At 38.2% G+C, this 22680-nt stretch overlaps 1 long non-coding RNA gene across 7 annotated transcripts in view; it reads right to left on the bottom strand.

Annotated features, from left to right (window-relative positions):
- The window catches only part of LOC102976472 (uncharacterized), a 127814-nt gene that overhangs the window by 71160 nt on the left and 33974 nt on the right, over nucleotides 1-22680 (bottom strand). The window contains exons 4-5 of one of the 7 annotated variants that reach the window (XR_003681301.2): nucleotides 21233-21295; nucleotides 11292-12701 (exon numbers count right to left, since the gene is read on the bottom strand). The exons of 3 other annotated variants lie outside the window; for them this stretch is intronic. This is a non-coding gene — a long non-coding RNA (uncharacterized lncRNA). Of the gene's footprint in view, nucleotides 1-11291; nucleotides 12702-13153; nucleotides 13272-21232; nucleotides 21296-22680 lie in introns of those variants that run through there. 3 more of the 7 variants (XR_003681300.2, XR_003681296.2, XR_003681295.2) reach the window with 3 other exon arrangements.

Below are 22680 nucleotides of genomic sequence, written 5' to 3'. Positions count from 1 at the left end.
CCCACTTTCATTTGATTTCCATTTGCATGGAATATTCTTTTCCATCCCCTCACTTTCAGTCTATATGTTTCCCTAGGTCTGAAGTGGGTCTCTTGTAGACAGCATATGGGTCTTGTTTTGTATCTATTCAGCCAGTCTGTTTCTTTTGGCTGGAGCATTTAATCCATTTCCATTTAAGATAATTATCGATATGTATGCTCCCATTACCATTTTCTTAATTGTTTTGGGTTTGTTCTTGTGGGTCTTTTCCCTCTCTAGTATTTCCTGCCTAGAGAAGTTCCTTTAGCCTCTGTTGTAAAGTTGGTTTGGTGGTGCTGAATTCTCTTAGCTTTTGCTTGTCTGTAAAGCTTTTGATTCCTCCATCGAATCTGAATGAGATCCTTGCTGGGTATAGTTATCTTGGTTGTAGGTTTTTCCCTTTCATCGCTTTAAGTATAACCTGCCACTCTCTTCTGGCCTGCAGAGTTTCTGCTGAAAAATCAGCTGATAACCTTCTGGGGATTCCGTTTATATTATTTGTTGCTTTTCCCTTGCCGCTTTTAATATTTTTTCTTGGTGTTTAAGTTTTGTTATTTTGATTAATATGTGTCTCGGTGTGTTTCTCCTTGGGTTTATCCTGTATGGGACTCTGCACTTCCTGGACTTGATTGACTATTTCCTTCCCCATGTTGGGGAAGTTTTTGACTATAATCTCTCCTAATATTTTCTTAGACCCTTTCTTTTTTTCTTCTTCTTCAGGGCCACATATAATTTGAATGTTGGTGCATTTAGTGTTGTCCCAGAGGTCTCTGAGATTGTCTTCAACTCTTTTCATTCTTTTTTCTTTATTCTGCTCCTTGACAGTTATTTCCACCATTTTGTCTTCCAGCTCACTTATTCGTTCTTCTGCTTCAGTTATTCTGTGATTGATTCCTTCTAGAGTATTTTTAATTTCAGTTATTTTGTTGTTCATTACTGCTTGTTTGTGCTTTCGTTCTTCTAGGTCCTCATTAACCATTTCTTGTATTTTGTCTATTCTATTTCTGAGATTTTGGATCATCTTTACTATCATTACTCTGAACTCTTAGTTATCTTGGTTGTAGGTTTTTCCCTTTCATCGCTTTAAGTATAACCTGCCACTCTCTTCTGGCCTGCAGAGTTTCTGCTGAAAAATCAGCTGATAACCTTCTGGGGATTCCGTTTATATTATTTGTTGCTTTTCCCTTGCCGCTTTTAATATTTTTTCTTGGTGTTTAAGTTTTGTTATTTTGATTAATATGTGTCTCGGTGTGTTTCTCCTTGGGTTTATCCTGTATGGGACTCTGCACTTCCTGGACTTGATTGACTATTTCCTTCCCCATGTTGGGGAAGTTTTTGACTATAATCTCTCCTAATATTTTCTTAGACCCTTTCTTTTTTTCTTCTTCTTCAGGGCCACATATAATTTGAATGTTGGTGCATTTAGTGTTGTCCCAGAGGTCTCTGAGATTGTCTTCAACTCTTTTCATTCTTTTTTCTTTATTCTGCTCCTTGACAGTTATTTCCACCATTTTGTCTTCCAGCTCACTTATTCGTTCTTCTGCTTCAGTTATTCTGTGATTGATTCCTTCTAGAGTATTTTTAATTTCAGTTATTTTGTTGTTCATTACTGCTTGTTTGTGCTTTCGTCCTTCTAGGTCCTCATTAACCATTTCTTGTATTTTGTCTATTCTATTTCTGAGATTTTGGATCATCTTTACTATCATTACTCTGAACTCTTTTTCAGGTAGTTTGCCTAGTCTTCATTTATTTGGTCTTGTGGATTTTACCTTGCTCCTTTGCCTGCAAGATATTTCTCTGTCTTCTCATTTTGTCTGATTTACAGTATTTGAGGTCTCCTTTCCCTAGACTGCAGGGTCACAGTTCCTCTTGCATATGTTCTCTGCCCCTGGTGGTAGGGTTGTTCCAGTGTCTTGTGTAGGCTTCCTGATGGGAGGTACTGGTGCCTGTGTTCTGGTGGGTGAAGCTGAGTCTTTTCCCTCTGATGAGCAGGGCTGTGTCAGGTGGTGTATTTTGGAATGTCTGTGAACTTAGCATGACTTTAGGTAGTCTGTGTGCTGATGGGTGGGTTTGTGTTCCTGTTTTGTTTGTTGTTTGGTGTGAGGCAGCCAGTGCTGGGAGCTACAGGCAGTTGGGTGGAGCTCTTGGCAATTAATCTTCCCTGGGGCCGGGAATTCTCTAGTAGTCCAGCATCCTGGACTCAGTGCTTCCACCCCAGAGCCTCAGGCCCAACTTCCATTCGAGAAACCAAGACCCCACAAGTTGCTCATCCCAGCAATAAAGGGGATTAAAAAAATAAAAAAGATTAACAAAACCCCAGACAAACAGTGAAAAGTAAAATCAAACACACAAAAACAGAAACAAGGAAACATGCACACACACAAACGAAACAAAAACAGAACCAAATAAAACAAAAAAGCAAGAGAACAACCAAACAAACAAAAGAAACAAAGAACGAAATAAAAGTATTAAAAAGAAAACTAGGAGGTGGAATGAAGATGGCGGTGTGGAAAGACACGGAGTTAGTGTCTCCCCATAGTGAGGGCACCTGCCGGCTGCTGGTGGGGGGCTCTGACGACCAAGGAGAGGGGAGGAACCCCAAAGTGAACTGGTAGGAAGTAGGGGGACTGACGGGGGAAGAGAAGTGGAGGCCAGACACTATCGGCGGCCCTGAGGCCAGGGAGATCAGGAGAGGCAGGATGGAGGGACTCTCCAGGAAGAGCGGGAGAGGACCTGAGGGCGATCGCCTGGACCACACAGGCAGGGGAGCCAGCTGAGGTCCAAAGACAGTACCCCCTCTCCAAAGCCCCATCCAGAACACATGGGTCCTGGGGGGGTATAGGAGAGAGGTCGGGGAGATCAGGAGAGGAAGAGTGGAGGAGCCATCTGGGAGGAGGGGGAAAGGAGAGGACGATTATTGCTCTGCCCACTCGGGCCCAGGGAGCCTGCTGAGCTCCCAGGCCGCTCCCCAGTCCTCCAAACACCCCTCCAGGTTGCGTGGGTCTTGGAGGCATAGGAGGGAGGCTGGGGAGATCAGGAGAGGCAGGCAGGAGTGGCCCTCCCAGACCTGAGGAGCAGGAGAGGAGAGGAGGGTGTTTGCCCCACCCACTCGAGGCCAGGAAGCCCGCTGGGTTCCCAGGAGAGGTCCCCTGCCCTCTGAGACAAAGGGTGGGGGGCACTCCTGGGACCCTTCTGTTCCTTGAGACTAAGCCCCACCCTGCACAACCCCCAGGGCCTTTTCCAACCCTGGGTCCTGAGCATTGGTGCCGCCCACCACCCAAACCTCACCCTTGATGAGGTCCCACCCTCCACAGCAAAGGCCTTCCCCCCCTTTTTTTTTGGCCATCCCACGCGGCTTGTGGGATCTTGGTTCATGAGCCCAGGGTCGGGTTGAAGCTCCTGTGGTACGAGCTCTGAGTCCAAACCACTGGACTAACAGAGAACCTCACACCCCAGGGAATATTCATCAGAGTGAGTTGCCACAAAGTTCCTCATCTCAGCACCAAGACCCAGCTCTACCCAATAGCATACAAACTCCAGTGTTGGAAGCCTCAGGCCAAACAACCAGTAAGACAGGAATACAATCCCCTTCATAAAAAATAAAAATAAAAAATGAGACGGCAAAAAAATTGTCACAGATGAAGGACCAAGGTAAAAACCTACAAGACCAAATAAATGAAGAGGAAATAGGTAACCTACCTGAAAAACAATTCAGAGTAATGACAGTAAAGATGATCCAAAATCTCAGAAATAGAATAGAGAAAATACAAGAAATGGTTAACGAGGACCTAGAAGAACTAAAGCACAAACAAGCAGTAATGAACAACAAAATAACTGAAATTAAAAATACTCTAGAAGGAATCAATAACAGAATAACTGAGGCAGAAGAATGAATAAGTAAGGTGGAAGACAAAATGGTGGAAATAACTGCTGGGGAGCAGAATAAAGAAAAAAGAATGAAAAGAATTGAAGACAGTCTCAGAGACCTCTGGGACAACACTAAATGCACCAATATTCAAATTATAGGGGTCCCAGAAGAAGAAGAGAAAAAGAAAGGGTCTGAGAAAATATTTGAAGAGATTATAGTTGAAAACTTCCCTAACATGGGAAAGGAAATAGTCACCCAAGCCCAGGAAGCACAGAGAGTCCCATGCAGGACCAACCCTAGGAAAAACACACCAAGACACATGTTAATCAAACTAACAAAAATTAAATTCAAAGAAAAAATATTAAAAGCAGGAAGGGAAAAACAAAAAATAACATACAAAGGAATCCCCAGAAGGTTATCAGCTGATTTTTCAGCAGAAACTCCTCAGGCCAGAAGGGAGTGGCAGGATATACTTAAAGTGATGAAAGAGAAAAAGCTACAGTCAAGATTACTCTACCCAGCAAGGATCTCATTCAGATTTAATGAAAGTCAAAAGCTTTTCAGACAAGCAAAAGCTAAGAGAATTCAGCACCACCAAACCAGCTTCACAACAAATGCTAAAGAAACTTCTCTAAGCAGGAAACACAACAGAAGAAAAAGACCCACAAAAACAAACGTAAAAGTATTAAGAAAATGGTAATAGGAACATACATATTGATAATAACCTCAAATGGAAATGGATTAAAGGTCTCAACCAAAAGACACAGACTGGCTGAATGGATAAAAAACAAGACCCCTATATATATGCTGTCTACAAGAGACACACTTCAGACCTAGGGACACATACAGACTGAAAGTGATGGGATGGAAAAAGATATTCCATGAAAATGGAAATCAAAAGAAAGTTGGAGTAGTAATATTCGTAACAGATAAAATAGACTTTAAAATAAAGACTGTAACAAGAGATAAGGAGGGACACTACATAATGATCAAAGGATCAATCCAAGAAGAAGATATAAGAATTACAAATGTTTATGCACCCAACATAGGAGCACCTCAATACGTAAGGCAAATGCTAACAGCCATGAAAGGAGAAATTGACATTAACACAATAATAGTAGGGGACTTTTAACATTACATTTACACCAATGGACAGATCATCCACACAGAAAATAAATAAGGAAATACAAGCTTTAAATGACACAACAGACCAATAGATCTAATTGATATTTATGGAATATTCCACTCAAAGTGGCAGAATACACTTTCTTCTCAAGTGCACACGGAGCATTCTCCAGGATACATCATATGTTGGGTCACATATCAAGCGTCAGTAAATTTAAGAAAATTGAAATCATATCAAGCATCTTTTCTGACCACAAAACTATGAGATCAGAAATCAATTACAGGGAAAAAAACGTAAAAAACACAAACACATGGAGGCTAAACAATACATTACTAAATAACCAAGAGATCACTGAAGAAATAAAAGAGGAAATTAAAAAATACCTAGAGTCAAATGACAATGAACACACGATGATCCAAAACCTGTAGGATGCGTCAAAAGCATCCCCTAGGAAACAAGGAAAATCCCAAATAAACAATCTAACCTTACACCTAAAGTAACTAGAGGAAGAACACCAAACAAAACCCAAAGTTATCAGAAGGAAAGAAATCATAAAGATCAGAGCAGAAATAAATGAAAAAGAAACAAAGAAAACAATAGCAAAGTTCAATAAAACTAAAAGCTTGTTCTTTGAGAAGATAAACAAAATTGATAACCATTTAGCCAGACTCATCAAGAAAAAAAGGGAAAGACTCAAATCAATAGAACTAGAAATGAAAAAGGAGAAGTAACAACTGACACTGCAGAAATACAAAGGATCATGAGACATGACTACAAGCAACTATATGCCAATAAAATGGACAACATGGAGGGAATGGACAAATTCTTAGAAAAGCACAACGTTCCGAGACTGAATCAGGAAGAAATAGAAAATATAAACAGACCAATCACAAGCACTGAAATTGAGAATGCAATTAAAAATCTTCCAACAAACAAAAGTCCAGGACCAGATAGTTTCACAGGTGAATTCTATCAAACATTCAGAGAAGAGCTAACACCTATCCTCTCAAACTCTTCCTAAATTTGGCAGAGGGAGGAACACTCCCAAACTCCTTCTATGAGGCCACCATCACCCTGATACCAAAACCAGAAAAAGATGTCACAAAGAAAGAAAACTACAGACCAATAACACTGATGAACATAGATGCAAAAATCCTCAGCAAAATACTAGCAAACAGAATCCAACAGCACTTTAAAATTATCATACACCATGATCAAGGGGGATTTATCCCAGGGATGCAAGGATTCTTCAATATATGCAAATCAATCAATGTGATACACCATATTAACAAATTGAAGAATAAAAACCATATGATCATCTCAATAGACGCAGAAAAAGCTTTTGACAAAATTCAACACCCATTTATGATAAAAACTCTCCAGAAAGTGGGCATAGAGGGAACCTACCTCAACATAATAAAGGCCATATATGACAAACCCACATTAAACATCATTCTCAGTGGTGAAAAACTGAAAGCATTTCCTCTAAGATAGGAACAAGACAAGGATGTCCACTCCCACCACTATTATTCAACATAGTTATAAAATACCTAGGGATAACCTACCTAGGGAGACAATAGATTTGCATGCAGAAACCTATAAGACACTGATGAAAGAAATTAAAGATGATACCAACAGATGTAGAGATATAAGATCAATGGAACAGGATAGAAAGCCCAGAGATAAATCCACACACCTATGGTCAACTAATCTATGACAAAGGAGGCAAGGATATATAGTGTAGAAAAGACAGTCTGTTCAATAAGTGGTGCTGGAAAACTGGACAGCTATCTGTAAAAGAATGAAATTAGAACACTCCCTAACACCATACACAAAAATAAACTCAAAATGGATTAGAGACCTAAGTGTAAGACAGGACACTATAAAACTCTTAGAGGAAAACATAGCAAAAACACTCTTGAGTAATGGAAATACCAACAAAAATAAACAAATGCGACCTAATGAAACTTAAAAGTTTTTGCAAAGCAAAGGAAACTACAAACAAGACAAAAAGACAACCCTCAGAATGGGAGAACATATTTGCAAACGAATCAACGGACAAAGGATTTATCTCCCAAATATACAAACAGCTCATGCAGCTCAATATTAAAAAAATAAACAACCCAATCCAAAAACAGGCAGAAGACCAAAACAGACATTTCTACAAAGAAGACATACAGATGGCCAACAAGCCATCTGTGAAAAGCTGCTCAACATCACTAATTATTAGAGAAATGCAGGTCAAAACTACAATGAGGTATCACCTCACACCAGTTAGAATGGGCATCATCAGAAAATCTACAAACAACAAATGCTGGAGAGGGTGTGGAGAAAAGGGAACCCTCTTGCACTGTTGGTGGGAAAGTAAATTGATACAGCCACTATTGGAGAACAGTATGGAGGTTCTTTAAAAAACTAAAAATCGAATTACCATATGATCCAGCAATCCCACTACTGGGCATATACCCAGAGAAAACCATAGAGTCACAGATGTAGAGAACAAATGTATGGACACCAAGGGAGGAAAGTGGTGGGGGGGTGGGGGGAGTGTGATGAATTGGGAGATTGGGATTGACATATATACACTAATATGTATAAAATGGATAACTAATAAAAACCTGCTGTATAAAAAAATAAATAAAATTAAAGTTTAAAAAAATCTAGAAACAAGAAATGCTGGAAAGGGTGTGGTGAAAAGGGAACCCTCTTGCACTGTTGGTGGGAATGTAAATTGATACAACAACTATGGAAAGCAGCATGGAAGTTCCTTTAAAAACTAAAAATAGAACTACCGTATGACCCAGCAATCCCACTACTAGTAATATACCCTGAGAAAACCATAATTCAAAAAGAAACATGTACCACAATGTTCATTGCAGTACTATTTACAATAGCCAGGACATGGAACCAACCTAAATGTCCATCAACAGATGAATTGATAAAGAAGATGCAGCACACATATACAATGGAATATTACTCAGCCATAAAAACTAACGAAATTGAGTTATTTGTAGTGAAGTGCATGGACCTAGAGTCTGTCATACAGAGTGAAGTAAGTCAGAAAGAGAAAAACAAATACTGTAAGCTAATTCGTATATGTGGAATCTAAAAAAAAAAAAAAAAATGGTACTGATGAACCTAGCTGTAGGGCAGGAATAAAGAGGTAGACACAGAGAATGGACTTGAGGACATGGGGTGGGAGGGCAAAGCAGGGGCAAAGTGAGAGTAGCATCAACGTATATACACTACCGAATGCAAAACAGTTGGCTGGTGGGAAACAGCAGCATAGCGCAGGGAGATCAGCTTGGTGCTTTGCGATGACCTAGAGGAGTGGGATAGGGAGGATAGAAGGGAGGGTCAAGAGGGAGGCGATATGGGGACATGTGTATTCATAGGGCTGATTCGCTTTATGTGCAACAGAAACTAACACAGTATTGTGAAGCAATTATACTCCAATAAAGATCTGCCAAAAAATAAATAAATAAGAAATAAAATAAAATATAATTAAAAAATATTTTTTAATAAAAAATTTAAAAAAGGAACAAAAACACAAAACCAAAAAAGAAAACCAAAGCAGGGTGCCAGATGAAGAATGAAGCAAAGAAACAAAACAAAAAAAATGATTTAAAAATAAAAGAAAAAGAGAAAGGGGAAAGAAGACAACAACAGAAAAGCAACGTAGAAATAGAAATATAAAAAAATAAAATAAGAAATTTATTAAGGAAAAAGAAAGACAAACAAAACCCCAGAGAAATGGTAAAAACAAAAACAGAAATGAGGAAACACACACACACAAAAGAAACAAAAACAGACCAAATAAAACAAAAAGCAAGAGAACAACCAGACAAAGAGAAGAACCCCAAAACGAAATCAAACAATTAGAATCAGAACTAAGAAAAACACAAAACCTAAAATCAAAACCAAAATAGTGTGCCTACTGAAGAATAAAGCAAGGAAACTGAACAAACTGATAAAAATGATTTTTAAAATAATAATAAAATAATAAGGGAAAAAAGAGAACAACAGAAAAGCAAAGTAGAAATGGAAATATAAAAAAAATTTAAATATATTAAAGAAAAAGAAGAAAAAATAAGAAGAAAAGAACACAGAACAACAGAAAAGCAAAGTAAAAATAGAAAAATATTAAAAAATTAAAAACGTTATAAAACACGAAGTTCCTAAAAGACTAAATAAAAAAAAAACTAAAACAACAACAAACAAACAAAAAAACACCAAAAGAAATCCAGAACCCAAACAGAATGAATCAAAACATAATACAATTAATAGTAATAATTATGTTTCCCTGGGGTCTCAGCTGTCAGTGTCCTTGCACACGCTGTGAGCCACAGCCCATCTCCGCCTCCCCAAGAGGCCCTCCTCTGCCTCTGGGCTGGTCTCTGGACCTGTCATGGGCCCTGTGAGGACCACTCAGACTCTGATCTGCCCCAATTCCTGTGTGTGCTGCCCTCAAAGTCTACAGCTGCCAGAGCTAGACCGTTTTCATTTTTGGGAACACTCATTGTCTACTCAGATATTCCATAGATGCAGGGTCTACCTAGGTGATTGTGGGGATATAATCTGCAGCTTGTGCAGCTGATGGGAAGATTTTCAATACTCTTCCTTAGTCGCCCCATCCCTGGGGTTCAGCTTTGGTTTTGTCCCCACCTCTGCGTGTGGTCCACCCATAGTAGTCTGTTCCTGAGGCTGCCTTGGAGCTCTTGGGTCTGCCCCAGTGAAGATAGGGCACAGAGGTAGTATGATTGCTTGGATCGTGGGAGCCCCGGCAGCTCAAAACGTGCAGGGAAGCCGATAGCCATGGGCGCAAGAGATGTGGCCCTAGTGAGGGCCAGCCCTGGCCGGGCTTTTTCTGGTGCCCGGCAGCCAGTGTGTGAGGGCCAGCCCTGAGAGGGCTTCTTTTATTGTTCGTTGGCAGGTGCCAGCATGTGGGGTGAGAGAGGCTACAACAGTGGCTCCTCCCACTGCATGTCACTCAGCAGTAGCACCTGCTTCCATGGCAGTCCAGCCTTCCTCCATAAGCATTCCCTGCTGTGGATTTCCTCCCTCCCATCCCCTCAATCTGTCTCCCCACAGCCAACAGCAGTTCTTGCCCCAGGCCAGTTCTCTAATCCCCACACTCCAGCTTCCAGCCCCTTGCACACCTGTGAACACACGTCCCAGTCCGGGTCACACAGGGCCGCCGTACAGACCATCTGTGTATTTCTCACTTTGTCCCGTCTGCCACAGATTGGCTGCTTCACCCTCTTCCAACAGCCTCAAATGCTTCCCTTCACTCCCAGTTGATTTCCCCGTCAGAGAGGGGGTTTCCCTGAATACAGGAATCTCTCCTCTGCTTCAGCTCCCCAACCCGGGGGTGCAGGTCCCATCCTGCTTCCTCTCCTCCTCCTTCTCGCTTCTTTTTTTTTTTTGTCCTACCCAGTTATGCAAGGATCTTTATAGTCCCTTCCAGTGTCCAAGGTCTTCTGGCTAGTGATCAGCCAGTGTTCTATGAGAACTATTGCATCTATAGATGTATTCCTGATGCATCTGTGGAGAGAGGTGAACTCCACATCTTCCTACTCCTCCGCCATCTTAACTCCACCATCAGGATTATTTTTGATAAATTAGATTTATCTAATTTAACTAGCAGTTACCAATTTTATAAATAGGATTTATACATATTCAGAAATAATGTAGCATTAAACAATGCTGTGTAAAAAGGAAGAACTAAGTTGTAAACAATCAAAGTTTAAATGTTTCTAATGTGAAAGAAAAAACTTGAAAAATCAATAAGGGACCATAGGCCTTTGATTTGAATAAGTTCATCTATAATTTGCCAATGCCTTCAGACCAACTTTACAGGTATATATTAAGCTGCTGAGATTTATCAAGTAAAATCACTCTCCAAGTTTCAAGTAAGTATGTATAAATGTGTCCACTAGTGAAAATATCAAATAACATTTTGATAGGACTGTAGAGAAAGATGACTACTGCCTTAAGTACCATAGCTTAAAAGAGTGCTCTTTGGGAGACTGACCTTGAATACTGGAATGAGATGACATAAGAGAGGATAAAGATGCCCCACAACCTTCAGCACCCGACCATTTATACACCCCCATGGTCTTTAGGCAGGATCAAGCATAATTCTGACACCATGTCTGCTCTGGAAGCCCGAGGCTGGGGGGTGCTGGGAAGGGCAGGGAAAACAATCTTAGTCACAGGTTGTCTGATGACAATGACCTTGGGCGAAAGTACTCAGGACACCTGAGAGGAAATGTCTGCATCTTCCCAGGCCTAAATTCCTTCCTACTGAGGAGAACATGCAAGACAATGTGAATATATAACTACATGATTCGACCACAACTACATGACTTGATCAAAGAAGCAGGAGCAATGACAGATCAGCATCCCCAGGAGCTCTCTTGAGCCTACAGCCTCAAGTTGACTCTTTTTATAACTCAAATACCTGCCCTTCATGACCTCCTTCTGCAAGGAACAAATCTTCCCAAACTCCTCCCAAGAACTTTCTTCAAGGTAAGCTAACTAAATCACATGTGACTCTGCCTTTAATTACTGTTTATTACATTTGCATATGGTTTTATGCATTAGAATCCTGTTGCCAAAAAGAATCAAGACAATCGGGGACAGAGAAAGCACAGATAGATCTTTAACTCTACCTGGTTAGATTTCTACCAGGTAAATAATTCCAGAGCTCTGCCTAGTTTCTCAATATAATATTAATAGAATAATGATATACGCTTTATTATAGTTCTTTACTCTGATTTATGTAAGATATAATTTACCCCAACCCATCTTCCTAAGGTGACAGACAGCCTCTTAATCAGGCCCAATTGCTGTGTCCAAAAGCACAGTTTTGACTACTGATGATAACTGAGATAACTCAAATTGTTTCATTGCTCTGTATTCCCCACTTTGTAAGGTTTCCATCATCCCCTTACAGAACTATATGGATTTGTTAACCCCACTCCAACTCCCAGTTGGGGTAGAAGGAGACTTCTTATACTCCCTAAAAGAGACCAAATCACAATCACACATCTCTGATCGTTGGGTTTCATCTTGCCCTATTACCACTTCAAGACCAGTCCGTTTAAAGTGTTCAGTCCCAGACAACTCAGGACATGTCTCAGGAGATCCAGGAAACATCCCACAGCCCCATCAACCTCCGTTCTATGTAGGTCAACACTAGTTACCTAAGAAGTGCATGATGAGGAGCACCCTGAACCCCCATGGCTGGGTTATAGAAAACATAGAAATAGTTATCACACCACTCAACACGTAACTATTATGAAAGGTGGTTTGGGATAAATGGTGGCCTGTCCTAGGCTCCATTTACTCATTAAAATAAGCTCTTCCATGTGATGAGCAAGGCCTACATTCTTAACTCACTCTCCCACTCTAATGCCACAACCTGGAGTGTGATTGCTAATTTAGTACTTTTTCCCTTTGGTGAGGAGACGCTGGCTTGAGTTTTTGCTTCAACTTTCCATACACAGCAAACATCTTGAGCTTTTCTCTGCTGGGAAAAGGGTGATGTTGGCTTTGATTTCCTGCCCCATAATTTGTGTCGTTTTCAAGAAAATGTGTGACTATTCACAACCGACAAACAAATTCAGGCGTATATAAAATCCTTACTCGTGTGGTTCATACTTTCCTCTCCTCTGCAAATGGGATCTGTCAAAAACAAATTAAGTAATTACAGAGTGTTGCTGCAGCTGTGTGTATCCTTCATTACATTATGACTGTGGTTAAGGGATGACTCTCTCCTGCCTAGTTTTTAAAATATTTATAATGGAAGGCGGGTTGTCAGGGCACGTTCTACTGTTGCCAGAAAAAACAAAAAGTAAATGAAAATGACGTTGATGGCATGGCATGGCTGTGTGTGTGTGTGTGTATGTGTGTGTGTGTGTGTGTGTGTGTGTGTGTGCCCATGTGCATGTACAGTAAATGTTCTGCTATGTTGTAAAAGTTATTCTAGTCACCTGTTTTTTCTAATTTATTTTCAAAAGCCCATAAAAATAGAACAGAGTGTCTGTCAATTCTCAAAAGACTCAATAAATAAAATATCCTTAGTACAAACAGTAGGATTTACTAACCCCAATTTATAATTTCTTTTAAAAATCAGCAATCTCCACTGAAAAACAATATATAATTAAATAACAAGTATTTATCCAAGAAGATAACATCTTTAAGACCTAATGATCCTGCAAGGTGAGTGGTTGGTCACTTTTTGTTGTTTGAAATCTGTAAGAGGAAAAGAATAAAAAGTAAAGAGGAATGAAAACTGTTTGATTATTCTAGAATGTCTTGCTTTAAAAATCCTACATTAGCCTTTGGACACTGATAACCTCAAAATCCTTAATTTCAGCATTCTAAATTAATAAGGATGAGAGAAGAAAACTTATCATTGAAAAGTTTGTGCCTACTTTCTTAGGGAAAGTCCTCCATCTTGAGGTGGGTAACTTTCAATAAACTGGATTTTCACAACTGTAAGAATACATGCATTTAATGTAAATACCAAGCAAAAGGTATCTGGATAAAAGAGGAGTTGTTGCACATGTATTATAGATTAAATTTATATCAACATTTTAAGATAATACAGTTTATTTTAAAATATAACACACAAAGAATGTTAGCACTTCAACTGGAAGAAACAAAAAAGGTCAAAATAGAATTAAAAGACAACAAAGAAACATAAACATAAACCAAGAAGCAGGCCATAACTAAATGAATAAAATGTAGAAAAAACAAAAACAAAAAAATTAACACATACCCATGTTAGAAAAAAATAGAAAATCCCCATTGTGCCAGATAAACAGAGAAATCAAGGCCAGAGGAAAGCAAAGACCCAACAGCAGCTTCAACCTCAATCACAGACCATAGAGGCTCAGGATTAATGCTTCTATGAGGACAGGAGATAAAATGTCTACAGAGAGGGAAGACCTGTAGTTGGACATCCCATGTAAAGCATGGAGCCTTGAAGAACTACCTCCTCCATGAAAAGACTAAAGTCACTCCTCCCACCTAACTGTAAAAGCAATACAAAAGCTTAACATCTCTCCAGGGACTTGGGTGAAAAACAAATCAACTGTGAGAAATCAAAACCCCAGGTACTCATTATACACAGATGTAGGGTTTAAATCATGTAGCTGCTACAACAAACCATGCAGTTGATACTGACATAAAAATTGTTGATATAAAAAGCACTCTTAGTACCCTGGAAAATGTGAAACCACTCTTTGGAAATACTTTAAAAATAAGGATTTAAGAAAATCCCAGGAGGGTGGAGGTGGGGGTGGGGGAGTTACCATAGCTGAAAATCATTTTATAAACCCAATGAGAAGTCAAGACACAATGGAGGAGATTCAGAAAATGCAATCAATAGGAAAATTACCACTCCCAAAATATAAATTATATATAGTGTGAGACTACAAACAAGTTTATTTAAAATTAATAAAGAGATAATGAAGGAACAAAAACCATAAGGAAAATATTAGAAACAGAAAATGAATGGGCCAACTTGAAAAAATAGCCATTTCTGGAACTTCTAGAAATGAAGGGCAAACATCATTTAAGTTAAAAACAAATAAAAATATCCACACCCAGATATGTTATAGAAAACTTTCAAAATTTCAACAACAAAGGAATGAAAAAGACAAATTATCTAAAAATAAATGGCAATTAGACTGACAACAGACTTCTCATCAGCAATGATGATTCCAGAGGGCAGTGAAATATCTTTAAGCAATGAGGGAAAATAATCCAGGTAGAGGGCAAACATAGCTAAATTATATAGAAGTGATGGTGAAATAAAACCATTTTTAGATTTTTAGATTGAAAAAGTTTACTACCTATAATTCCTCCCTGAAATGACTATTAGATTGAACCACGTGAAATGTCTGATATTTGGCCATTTTTGATGCACAAAAATGATAATTTCAGGGAATACCCTGGCAGTCCAGTGGTTAGGACTCCAGGCTTTCACTGCCAAAGGCCCAGGTTCAATCCCTGGTCGGGGAACTAAGATCCCACAAGCTGTGTGGCACAGCCAAAAAAAAAAAAAAAAGACAATTTTGTACGATTCAAGCTAAAATTAAAAGACATATGTCCTTCAGGAAGAAGAAAAGTGAAACAATGATGAGCAATTATTTGTAAATCTAAATAAGCATTGGCTAATAAATAAGAATATTATTTTAAGAATGATAAAATAATCAGTGGAATTTGGAATGGGAGGAGAAAGCTAATACGTATCTGAGGGTATGAGCATAAAGCTACTAATTAATATTAGATTGTATTAAGTCATGTGTTGATGTTAAAATTTTAAGACTGACTATTAAAAGATCAGAAATAAAATACAGAACTTCCAAATTGGTGGCTGGAATGGAGGATAGGAATAAAGAAACTCAGTCTTTCCAAGACAAGTTAGGAAGGCAGAAAGCAAAAGCAAAAAAAAAGAAAAGGCACGTGAAATAGAAACACAAAATAAGATAATTAAAATAAGTCCAATATGCTAGTAATCAAAGTGACTGTAAATGAAACAAATGTGCCTGTAAAAGCAAAGATTCTCAGACAAGATTTTAAAAAACAAAAAAATCCACCAATGTGCTTTCTATAAACATATCTACAATGGCTCAAAAAGGTCAAATGTAAACTAATGAAAGGATGAAAGAGAATATACCAGGCAAATACTAAGAAAGAAGAGGAGGAGGAGGGGAGAAGGAAGGAGGACGAGGATGAAGGGGAAGGAAGGGAAGGAGGAAAGGAGAGAGGGAAGAAAGGAGAGAGTGAAAGAGGGCAGGAAGAAACCAGTATAGCAATATTAGACCAAGAGATCTTAAGACCAAAAAAACCACTATTTCAAATTAAGAGGGTCATTATTTAATGATAAAAAGAACAATATATCAGGAAAATATACTTGCTTTAAATCTGTATGCATCTAACCCGGTAGCCACAAAACACATTAAATAAATAGTTTTGAAGAAATATTGACTGAAATTAAGAATACATTTGATTTCTGTTTACTAAAATATTTTCCACTATTAATTAGTTCCTAATTAAACATTAACTTGTTCATTGTAAAAGATTTTGGTGACAATTATGTCTTAAACTAGAAATTAATGGTAAAGAAAGCAAAGTCCCTGTCCTCATCGAACTTATATTCCAGTGGGCAGATACATTTATTTCAAAATAAAATTTGAAAACACATGGCTCATATGTGAGAAATAATACTAATATCTAAAATAATATGCAACACTCATATTCAGTTATATTGCCCAATGTCTAAATGGTTCTCTGATAATAAATTACATATTATTAAGAGATGTGCTACTGTTTTAAGAGCTCCACTTTGTTCAATGGGTTTCATATGTTTGTTCACATATATATTTGTTTCTCACTTTTATTGAACATGATTACAAAGTTGACATCCCACAAGATGAAATAATGAAAGACAATAAGAATGATCTAATGTTAAATATACAAAGCATCAAAAGAATAAGAGGTTACTGCCAAGTGTGCTTCTGGCCAACTAATAATGGTTATAAAAATAATGATTTCATAATTATTGGCTTGTTACATGAAAAATGTAGCTAAAAATCCACCATAGTTCCATGACTTAGGAAGTATAAATAGCAACACAGCACTTTAGGACACTCTTTCATCATTTGCTTTACTCTCCTAATGTAAAAAGCAAAGATTCACTTACAATTCTTCTTTGAACATAGGTATGTATTTCCACTGAATCATAAATTAAGATGATATAATGATGTAAATACTTAAATCTTCATGAAGTGCATCTCTTTTCATTAACTGCCAAAGTACACATAATATATGCCAAAAGAACAAATTACAACATCAGTTTTTTAGATATGGTCAAAACACAGTTGACACAAACTACCAAAAGAAATGTAGTCAAGTAGCATGTGATATTTAATTTACAGCCTGAAATATTTACAGAAACTATCAAGCACTGATGATGAATGATAAGACTGTACTTACAAATAATTTCTGCTATAAATAACATGCATAGTTTTAGCCAGTATAAACACAATTCTAACAATTAGAATGAAAAAAAAAGTCCTGAGATTACATCTGGTCCCCCAAAAAAGTCAACTTGATATCAAAAGAAAAAAAGAAAAGGTTTCTAAATGCTTAGAAAGCTTACCTAGAATGAAAACAAAAGGTTCAAATTAACCTTATATTTATGGAGCCCCATTTTGTTGTATGGATGATTTGTCATCTCTGGATTAGTGATAACTTCTAAATGTTATGTTTTCCCCATAAATGGACAGGGTCAGGTAACTGAGAGTTTTATCTGGGAATCTATGTCCCCAGATGGTCCAGCATTTGATTGGAAGCTTTCCTTGGATTTAATTTTCTGATAATCATGCATTGAAATGACTCATGGTGCTTTTGCCCATTTTATCCAGCCAGGTCTACCCAGAATCTCTATGTGTGTGCTACTTAACTTGCACCAACTCTGAGGAAGAGGGAAATTAACCTGAAGTTTTTGTGCATTCCTAGAGTCAATGAGTTTCCACTTTCGTGTCTTCAAGGAGGAGGGTGGTGCAGGGAGAGACAGGCAGTGAGAATGTGACAGACTATCCCTGCATAAAGGTGAGACACCACAGGGTAACAGCTGCCCAGTGAGAGTAAAAAAGAACTAAACTCCACCACACAGGAAGAGGACTGCATGGAAACTTGCTTACCCCATCCTTGAAGGTAAAGGGAAAGGAGAGAAGGGGAAATCTCTCCTGGGGGTTAGTACTCATTCAGTGGCCCTCACTAGGGTTTTGGTACCAATTCTGAGTGCTTAGATAACCCAAAGAATCTTAAGTGGAGAAGTCAGCTTAAAGTAGCTGCAGACGGAATTATTAAGGAGAATAGAGAAGAAATTATATTTAAAGGGATAATGGATGAGATTTTTCAGAATTGCTGAAAGATACCAGTCTTCAGATCATGGCACTCAATGAAACCCAAGCAAACATATGCTAGATGTATCACCGTGAAATTGAAGAATGTCAGAGATGAAAAGAATTTTTAAAAACAGCCAGAGAGAGAAGATAGATCACAGAGAAATGGCAAAAAAGACCAATGGCTGACTTCTTGATATACATCCACCAGAAGCCAGAAGATAACACATTGAAAGGAAGAAAATAACAAGCAATCTGGAGCTCTAGTTCCAGCAAATATTCTTTTCAAATAATAATGGTAGAATCCAGGTGGTGAGTATATGGGTATTCACTATAACATTCTTTCAACTTTGCTATATGTTTGAAAATCTTCCTAATAAAATATTGGAAAAATACTTTTCAAGAATGAGGCGCAATAAGGACATTTTCAGATAAACTGAAACACTATAAGGACTGTACTTTAGGCAAGAGTATTGTCTAAGATGAAAAGGATTTGATGTAAAAAAAATATGGTGAGCAGAGATACTATAGTAGTAAATAGACAAGTAAATCTTTAAAAGTCTCTGTCTAAAACAATGATAATACTCTGGATTGTGGCAGAAAATATTCCAGAGATAAAATACAACTGCAATAGTGTATAAGGGGGAAGGAGAGTGAATAGAGTTTAAGCTTTCTGAGGTTTATTTTATCAGAGAACAATAAGGATACTGATTAACTTAAACTTTGATAAGCATATACCTTAAATTAGCTTTCATAGTGACTTAAAGATAGAGAGGACATAAATTCCAAACAAAAACAGAATTAGAAAAAAACTTAAAAACAAACATACATGTTGCTGCAAATGGAATTATTTCCTTCTTTTTTATAGCTGAGTAATATTCCATTGTAGTTATGTACCACATGTTCTTTATCCATTTATTTGTTTATGGACATTTAAGATGCATCCATGTCTTGGATATTGTAAATAGTGCTGCTATGAACATTGGGGTGCATGTACCTTTCTTTTTTTTTAATATAAGTTTATTTATTTATTTTTGGCTGCATTGGGTCTTCATTGCTATGCACAGGCTTTCTCTAATTGCAGCGAGCAGGGACTACTCTTCGTTGTGGCATGCAGGCTTCTCATTGCAGTGGCTTCTCTTGTTGCAGAGCATGGGCTCTAGGCATGTGGGCTTCAGTAGTTGTGGCACACAGGCTCAGTAGTTGTGGCTCACGGGCTAAGTTGTTCTGTGGCATGTGGGATCTTCCCAGACCAGGGCTCGAACCCATGTCACCTGAATTGGCAGGAAGATTCTTAACCACTGCGCCACCAGGGAAGTCCCTGCATGTATCTTTCAAATTATGGTTTTCTCCAGATATATGCCCAGGAGTGGGATTGCTGGATTATATGGTAGCTCTATTTTTAGTCTTTTAAGGAATCTCCATACTGTTCTCCGTAGTGGCTGTACCAATTTACTTTCCCACCAACAGTGTAGGAGAGTTCCTTTTTCTCCACACCCTCTCCAGCATTTATTATTTGTAGACCTTTTGATAATGGCCATTTTGAACAGTGTGAGATGATACCTCACTGTAGTTTTGATTTGCATTTTTCTAGTAATTAGTGATGTCTAGCATATTTTCATGTGCCTTTTGGCCATCTGTATGTCTTCTTTGGAGAAATGTCTATTTAGATCTTCTGCCCATTTTTTGATTGGGTTGTTTGTTTTTTGGACCTAGAGATTATCATACTAAGTGAAGCAAGCCAGACAAAGACAAATATATAATAACGCTTATAGGTGGAATCTAAAAAAAATGATACAAATAAGCTTATACACAAAACAGAAATAGACCCACAGACATAGAAAACAAACTTATGGTTACTAAAGGGGAAAGGGACAGGGGGAGGGATAAATTAAGCATTTGGGATTAATCTATACACACTACTATATGTAAAATAGATAACCAACAAGGACCTACTATATAGCACAGAGAACTATACTCAATATTTTGTAATAACCTATAAGGGAAAAGAATCTGAAAAAGAATCTATATATAAATGTATAACTGAAACACTGCTGTATACCTGAAACTAACACAACATTGTAAATCAACTATATTTCAATTTTAAAAACTAAAATTAAAATAAAATAAAAAATAAATTCAAAGGATGTCAAGGAAGAAGAATTTTTTTTAATAAAAGGAAAGGAGGGAGGACTAGAAAAAAGTGAGACAAAAGGAAAGTCCATAATAAAGCTAAACAGACTAAATGAAAACAAACTGAGTTTTTAAAAAAATTCAGAAGGCAGGTTATGCAGTTTGTAAGCGATGCACCTAAAATCAAAGGACATATAATGGTTGATAAACATGGGAAATACATATACTAAGTATACATACAACAATCAAAAGCTAAAGTAGCTATATTAACATCAGACAAAATAGTCACTAAGGCAGTAAGATTTCTATTTCTCAGAGTAGAATGATGAATTGAACTTCCTTCACCAAACTTTGAAACTCCCAAATCAACAGTAATGACTCTTCAGACATGGTAACTTTGCTTTTTATCCTCAGTCTCTATAACCCTCTACCTTCATTTCCCTTTGACATAAGACATACCTGGAATCCTCACAAAATCTGGTCCCTCATTCTGAGTTCTCTGTCCCAGTTCTTCCACCTCTATTATAAGAGCCTTACCCTCTGGCTTTCTGCCTTTCTCCAAACTTATTCCACTTCCCCCAACCCTCAAAACTCAACTTTTCCAGCAATTCCCTGGCAGTACATTTGTTAGGACTCAGCTTTCACTGCCAGGGCCTAGGTTCAATCCCTGGTCAGGGAACTAAGATCCTGCAAGCCACACAGTGCGGCCAAAACAACAACAACTACAACTCGATTTTTCCATCTCAATCCTGGTGTTGAGGATTAGAGAGATCCAGGTCCCTTCTTGACCTCTGAACCAATTGCAAAATTGGGTAAAATAGATGAGATGCTTTATCTTTAAAAGATAAAGCTGCCTTTCCCAAATTCTTATATTTAAGACCTTTTCTGAATACAGTGGCCAAAGACATTTGTAATGATTTTGTCACCATAGTTATACTTTGAGAATGGCCAACAGTTAGTCTGTCTCACAAAGCATGTCACATGAGAGTGATTAGTGAGTAACCAAGCAATAGACTGGAATTCTCCTTCCAAGCATACTGACCTGAAACAAGCATAGGGCAGATTGTGACTTGTTAGGGAAAAAGTGAGGGAGGGGGCAGTGGCTAAAGGTGACAACGAGAAAGGGCCAAAGAGAACAAGAACAAAACAGAGTTTACTTACTTTTTAACCTGGATTGACACTGAAAATGTTAACATATTATTGGAATTGGACATTTACCAAAACCTGTCAAGAGGAAAGGAGAAAATAAGTTGATCCCATAAAGTACAAATCTCTTTTTCTTTTTACTAAAGGGTGGAGGGCAGAATTACTGATTAGTATTGAATTTCTATATTTTTTTTCTCTAAAACACTTTTAGCCAAATGAGAAAGGCCTTGACTCATGTAGAAGACCAGGATCTAGGTGAAAAGAGCTTCTTTTCAGCCATAAATATCAATATTAACTCACCTTCTAGCTGGAAACAGAAGGTATAAACAAGAAAAAAGGCTAAACTAAAAGGAGAGATTTAAACACCTGCTCAAGAAGTACAAGAGATATCACAAGACCAAAAGTGAATGTCAAAAGAATTGTATCCCAAAGAAATGCTAAAAAAAGATGGGCTAATAATATTACTATAGCATTCATTTCCATGCTGAAAGATAAGCAAAGGCAAAGAAAAGAGCCCCACATAAGCCTCTCTGAATAAGTACCTGAAACACAGGGAGAATCTGATAGAAAAAGAATGAGCAAAATGTTGCATAAACAGACAGTTGCAGAAGGGGGTGAAAGGTGGCGAGGAGGGGTTGCTGCCTCATTTGCTCAGCCCACCGCCCTGTTGCTAGGGGAGAGTAACACTGTGGGAGTGAGTCAGGCAAGACAGAAGAGAACAGGAGGCGTCCTATCTCTGCTAAGTCAGCTGTGGAGATAATGTAGCGCAGACATTGGAGACCCGCGGAATGGGAGCTGATGAGACAGGGAGGAAAAATGCATCCCAGCTCCCACTCTGCAGCCACATCAAAGATTTCAAGGATCAGCGAAAATGCCCAACCCATTACGCAAGCAATCCTGGATACCCAGAATCTAATCTGGTTGATGAGTTTATTCAGGCCAGTTTTTTGTGGACTTGGTACAAAAATGCTCCAATGACTTTTCACCAGGGAAGCAAAACAGAAAAAAACAATCTTCATACACCACCCTCATTAACATTCTCCAATGGTAATAAAGCAATTCTATAATTCTGCTAATGCCTTAACATAAAATCATGATCGCCAAAGACCAAATCATAGTCTCAGACTCCTTTCTCTCTCTTTTTGAACCTTAGATAACCAGCCTATGCACTTATTTTCAATCACAGAAATCAAAGGATAGGTACACTGCTCCCTCTACTGGCTTTGCAAGTGCAGTTAAAGATGAATTTAACCTCAGAACTCTCAGCCTTTTAGCAAGATTCCTTTCTCCAGTGACCAAGAAATAGAGGGATGATGCAAGTTTCTTTAAAAAAAAAAAAAAAAAAATCTTCATTGGAGTATAATTGCTTTACAATGGTGTGTTAGTTTCTGCTTTATAACACAGTGAATCAGCTATACATATACATATATCCCCATATCTCCCCCCTCTTGCGTCTCCCTCCC

Source organism: Physeter macrocephalus, chromosome 9 (assembly GCF_002837175.3).
Source record: "Physeter macrocephalus isolate SW-GA chromosome 9, ASM283717v5, whole genome shotgun sequence".
Lineage (NCBI taxonomy): Eukaryota > Metazoa > Chordata > Mammalia > Artiodactyla > Physeteridae > Physeter > Physeter macrocephalus.
Note: the sequence above shows the minus strand (reverse complement) of the source record. Positions and strands in the feature narration are given on the sequence as shown.